The following is a 6,669-nucleotide window of genomic DNA, read 5'->3' as shown; positions in this document are numbered from 1 at the left end:
CGTAATCCTTAAGTTTCTGACTTGCGAAGGGCAAAAAAAAAAAAAAAAAAGAAAAAAAAAGAAAAAAAAAAGAGAAAAAGAAAAACCACACGAAAACGAAGGGAATCTAAAAAAATTTCGAGGATACGATAGTTCGCACGTGCAACGTACGGGCGGGAAGCGTTTTCACTCGAAACGGGAAAATATCGATCGCGTAAGAGATCTTTCTAAAGGGAGAAAACGAGAGACGGAGATAATGGTTCTATAAGACTATTTAGAACGGTGAAGTGAATTTGCACTATTTATCGAAAGAGACTCGAGGAATTGATCGACGAATACGGGCTTAGCTCCGTTTTCGATGATCTATAAAACATGACCAAAAAAAGGAGTGATAAATTAACGGATTGACGAGATGCACGGTCATGTGCCACGAAAACGAAAGATTATTCACGAAATCGGTAAACTTTCTTTATTTTTCAACGTCTTTTCAAGGTACATTACATTCACAGGCTCTCTAATTATATAGTTCGAAGATTCTTCGATCTCTTCGAATCGAAATAATTCTCTTCGAATTCAATTTCAGATAAACTTGGCGTTAAATGATTTCTTTTTTCCCGATGCTGACTTATCCTCCTCTCGAAATCTCGTGGCACATCATCGATGCTCAATTGTGGTACGTCGAATCTCGGTCGCTAGGTTCGCGTACAGCGACGAAAACGATAATCCCTTCCGGTTGATCGGAATCGATCGGAAGACAAGGGTCATCGACCGTCGGTTCACCTCACGGCATTTGGTATGCGTTTAGTACAAAAATACACGAGTTTAGAACGTGGGTAGAAAGGGAAATACAATTTTACGAAAAGGGGGAAAAAAAAAAAAGAAAAAAAAAAAAAAAAAAAAAAAAAAAAAGAAAAAACGTGTATATTGAATGGAAGGGAAATGATATATATAGATATATATATATATACACAAACACACATATATATATATATCGCGTGTTAGGATTTTTGTTTATCGAGTGGAAGGCAAATACTACGCGTAACGAACGAAGAAACGAACTTGTGTTGAGAATACTTGTGCGCACGGGAATATATCATCGATAATATGGGTAATATGGAAAAATTGGACGATGGAAAAAAAAAAAAAAAAGGATTTGTACGTGCAAGGGAAGAACAAAGGGGATGAACACAGACGGAGGTGGGAGTTTTATATACCACTGGCTGCTGGCTCCGTTCCCCTTGCCTTTTTCTTTTTCGCTGCATCTCGAGGAGTGCCGGAAAGATTAAAAAAAAAAAAAAAAGAGAAAGAGGAAGAGAGAAGAGATTAAAAAAAAAAAATAAATAAATAAGAAAGAAAGAAAGAAAGAAATTGACCGAAGATAGAAGGAAAAAGATTAACGCCGGATTTGAATGGAGAAAGGAAGGGAAAAAAATAAAAAAGGATGAAGACGAAACGAGAAGAGAAGAAGCGACGCGAGTGAGTATGAAATAAAGGAAACGAAGATAAAAAAAAAAAAAAAAAGGACGAAGGAGAAATACTGTGAGAAAGAGAAAATGAATCTAAGAGTAATAAGTTTATTTTTGATACATTGTTGGGGAGATCTAAGTGAATCTTTCTTTTTCAATTTTTTTGTTAGATGTTTTTAATAACTTAATGAATTTTAACGATATTAATAAAAAAAAAAAAATGCGAGGCGTGAAGAGAGAAGGCGAAGACATTTTTTAAATAGAGATATAAGGAGATATAAGAGAAAGGTGGAGTAAGAAGAGAAGCGGAGTGTTTTTCGTAAAAAAAAAAAGAAGAAAAAAAAAGAAAAAAAAAAGTATGTAACTTAACGGATAAAAAAAAAGAAAGAGAGAGAGAGAGAGACAAAGAGAAAGAGAAAGAGATAGAGTAAGAAATAAAATAAAGATAAGAGTGAAAAAAAGTGATGAAAGATTTAAAAAAAAAAAAAAAAAAGGGCACGGCGCGCAGCTTTTTGCGCTGTGCGCGTCTGTCGCTCGAAAGAGGAGTTAAAGGAGATTTTAGTCCGATAAATTGTATAATATATTTAATATATTTGGGAAAAAACGGTGGTGCCAGGTCCGCTCGGCGAGTAAACGGATATTTCGATGACGTGCAACAAAGGCGATCGGGCTCGCAGTTTTATGTGACGCGATTTCCGTCTTTGTCGTTTCCTGAAAAGCCTTTTTCGCCCGCAGGCCTACGCTTCCGTATTTATTTATCAAGCGTAAATATTTAAAGACACAAGAGTGAAAATAACGTTTTGTAAAAAAAAAAAAAGAAAAAAAGAAGAATGAAACGAAGAAGAAGAAGAAGAAGAAGAAGAAGAAGAAAAAGATGAAAAGAATGCAGAGAAAAACGACGAAAGTGCCAAGAAACTAAAATACGCAAACGAACGAACAAACAAACAAAAAAAAAATATGTCAATATTCACACAGTAGTAAGAACACCAAAAAGTTCACCAAACATCCAGTTTTCATTGAAAATATCATCATCGAGAACCATAGATGGTAAATTCACGGAATAAAACAATAGGATAAAAAGGGAAGATAAGAAAAAGACACAAGTAAAGAAGAAACGTTCGACAGCCTCGATTAATAATTATCGGAAATAATAAAAATAAACAAGGATAATCCAAGAGAAAGAAATTTGCTGCTTTTACTTCTTGTCAAAGATCATCATTTACGCTACTTCGAGATCACTTGACGCTCCTTTTTCCTGAAAACGATGCACCCTAACGAGAAGAGAACACGTTTGAAAATATTAATTTTCCGGTCGGAACAACGAATCAAAATTTTTATCACGCGAATTTTTCCATGGCCGATCGCACACGGAAAAACATCAGAGAAAATGACAGATACGCAAAACGTACAGAGAAGCACGACGCTGACCGAGAGATACAATCGCTCTTTTTACAGGATTTTCGTTGTTGCCCTGCGCGAAACGATCTTCGACCCAACAACGAAAAACATCGCCCCCCACCCCTTTTTGGAATATCTCTTTGTAAGGAAAAAAGAAAAAAAAAGAAGAAGAAGAAGAAGAAGAAGAGAAAACGAACAAAAAAAAAAAAGGAAGAAAACAAGAATTGAAAGTTCGTGATCCGCAATCTGCCCCGCACGTGAATTTTTTTTTTTTTTTTTTTTTTTACACCTTTCACTCGTTCATTGATCTTTGATTCATTTTTTCGTTGCGCAAATTTTCGGAACGAAATTTCAACTAGAGACTAGAAGACTAAAGAAGAAGAAAAACTACTATACTATATAATAAGAAGAAAAGCGAGAAGACTCGGAGACTCAGTAGTGTAGAAACTGAAAATAACAAAAAAGAAAAAAAAAAAGAAAAGAAAAGAAAAGAAAAAGAATATAATTCTTTGACTTCGTTGCTCGTCCATAGTTCTTGCACTCCGTTTCAACGAAATACAAATTCGAGGATTCGAATGGATTTTACGACAAATACACGCGAAAAAAGCGAGCATATGATAAAAACTGGAAAAATCATCACACGCCAACGGACCAACGATTCAAAACACTCGTCACAAGAAAAAGAAGAAAATACAATCAATCGCGATAGAATGGAGAATGAAAGTTCATTTTTCGGCCGATTCCTCAGCATTTAGCACTTCTCAAACGCCGTGATGGAAGAGAAAGGAAGAGAATGATAGAGAGAAAATTGAAGGATGCGAGATAAAAAAAAAAAAAAATAATAAAAAAGAACCGTTCGCACGCTCGGGAGAATGTACAAATCAAACAAAGTAACAAAATGAAAAAAAAAAAAAAGAAAAAAAAATAAAAAAAAAATGAAAATGAAGATTGAATAGAAATTATTAATATAAATAATAACTTAAAGAAGAGAGAAAAGAAGATTTTTAACGTTATAAATTATTATGTGCGTGAATTAAGAGGCGAGAAGTAACTTAATCTACTATTGGTTAAGAATACCAACAAAACAAATGTACAAAATCGATTTATCGCTAAATCTAAATGTTAGTATTCTAGAATATTTTACCGTGAGAAAAAAAATCGTGCTTATCGATTTAGAATTGAGGAAATTAATTAAAGTAAGCTCCGCGCTTAAGTTAAGGATTTTTCATATATCCAGCGAGACTAAAAACTAGGAAACGACGATAGAAACGGAACGGGGAAAAAAAAAAAAAGAAAATAAAATAAAAAGAAAAAAAGAAAAGGCAAATAAGAGATCGTATCAAGCATCGGGTATCAAAGTAATTTTTGTCGACGAAACAAAGAGAACAAATTTTTTTATCAAAGCGTGAAATGTGCGTAATTTTCAACTATCGTATATATATACAAGCCTCGACGATATAAACGAAGATATAGAAGAAACAAAAGTTTAAAAGAAAAAAGAAAAAAAAAAAGGAGGAAAAAAAAAAAAAATAAAGTTTCTTTTCTTTTTTTGTACGAACGTCCAATGTCGTTGTCGACGTATCATCGACGACTCTTGTTAAGCTTTATCAACTTTTTATCACTATCTTCATATTGACTATTTATACGACGAAAACAACGGTCTTTTTGTAGTTTTTTACGGAAGATTTTTTGAAAATAAGTGCTCTTCCACGAGGAACTTATCTGTAGCACAGGCTCGTGCAGGCACATTAAGCACGAATCCCCGGGCATAACGCATACAGTACAGTACGAGAAATACCACGAGACGAAAATTCGGAGAAACCGGCACGACGATGGACAAACGATGAAAACTTTCAGCGAAGCTACATCACTGTAGTAGAAAAGGGAAGTAAAAAGCGAAACAAAAGAGAGAAAAAGCAAACCGAGAAAGGAACAGAAGAGGAGAAGAACGCGTCTAACGCGTAACAGCTACGCGATTCGCGAGCAAACTTTCGATAAAACGGCAAAAGACGTAATAAAAGAAAAAGCAAAAAAAAAGAGAAGAAGAAGAAGAAGAAGAAGAAGAAAAGGAAGGAAGAAAAAAAAAACAAACTCTCCGAAAGAGACGCGAAGAAAACAGACGATTACACCCGCCATCGCACGATCAAATGGCCGTAACTTCATGCAAAAATCTTCCATTTCCGCGCACGTTTTATATCACATCATCGCATATTACAGCAAAGACATCTCTCTCATACGATTCGATCTACCCATAGTTGAAGGATTGGCATATCCGCTCGACGCCAAACGAGCCGAAATGCGATACGCATATCCATATAAATACACGTGTACTCTCGACCGATGTAAAAAAAAAAGAAAGAAAGAAAGAAAGAAAGAAGAAAAGAAAAAAAAAACGAAGGCACTCGCGTTTTTTCAGATCCATAATAACATTGTTGCGATGAACAAAAATTTGGAAACAATTTTTGGAGGAGAGGGGAGAAAAAAAAAAAGGAAAAGTGAGAAATTCACGCATTTTAAATACGCATCGGTTATACAAAAAAAAAGAACACAAATACGGAACACGATCGTTGGAGAATGCCGACGGTCAGAACACAGAGCGACACACTCGATGACCTTCACAGTCGATCTTCAGAAGACAATCACAGCTCAATCAATCCTTCCAGTTTTTGCTTTTCAATGCTTTCAACCCCGTCGTCGATGTCTACGCAACGCAACAACATCCGTCGTATATCGCGCATATTCAATTCACTCGCTCGTAGACCCGAGAGATCATCGATCTTTTTTCGAACGAGAATTTACGAGACAGTACGACACACCAACCATCGTTCTCTTTTCTGGGCATTGCTCGACTGTCTTCGATGCACACACCGCATTTACATAAAAACGATAATATCGATATCAGGGTGGTTTATACGCCGACACGTCAGCTTAAACGTTATTACATATATTAAGCGTATTACGGGGGAAAGAAGAAGAGGAAGAAGAAGAAGAAGAAGAAGAAAGAAAAAAAAAACAATACCGAAGAGATCGGGTTCGCGATTCGATTCGATTCGTCATCGATCTATACACGATCCTATACTATATATATATATATATATATACAAGTATATATTTATATATATTATGTTATATATAATATATATACATATGTACGTACAGGCGAACGATTCCGCGATCCGTGCACGCGGCTCGCTCCCGCGCAAGAGACCTTCAACAATAGTAACAGATGGATTATACAAAAGCGATCATGGGGTGGGAAAAAAAAGGAAAAATAGAAAAAAAAAAAAGATATCGAAATATTTCGCGACATCGTGTCGATTCTTCGCCCCCGTCGTTGCGAACGACTCACATCTCAAGATTACACGGCACTTCATATTTCTTTATAAATAATAATAATAATAATAAGAATAAGAATAATAATAATAATAATAAGAATAAGAATAATAATAATAAGAATAATAATAATGATAATAATAATAAGAATAATAATAATAATAATAGTGATAAATGAATAGTAATAGCGATAAGGGATATAAGAATTATCTAGAGCGGGAACGGCTTGAAGATTAATCGTTGTGCGTTGCACCGATCACAAGCAAAGATTATTATTATTGTCGTTTCGCAAGAGAAGACGAGATCGCGCGCGCGTATAATAGTTAAAAAGAAAGTTAGAGAAAATGCATAACCGGGAGAAACCAATCGCGAGAGAGGAAGAAAACAAAAGAAAAAGAAGAAAGAGATGGTAGATTATTTTGGGCTTTAGTATTAGTATTTCGAGATAGCCGAAGTTAAGTAACGACGGTTGGAAAATTGATTTAGTAGGATC

This window comes from Apis dorsata, unplaced genomic scaffold (assembly GCF_000469605.1).
Source record: "Apis dorsata unplaced genomic scaffold, Apis dorsata 1.3 scaffold_78, whole genome shotgun sequence".
Lineage (NCBI taxonomy): Eukaryota > Metazoa > Arthropoda > Insecta > Hymenoptera > Apidae > Apis > Apis dorsata.
This window is presented reverse-complemented; position numbering follows the sequence as displayed.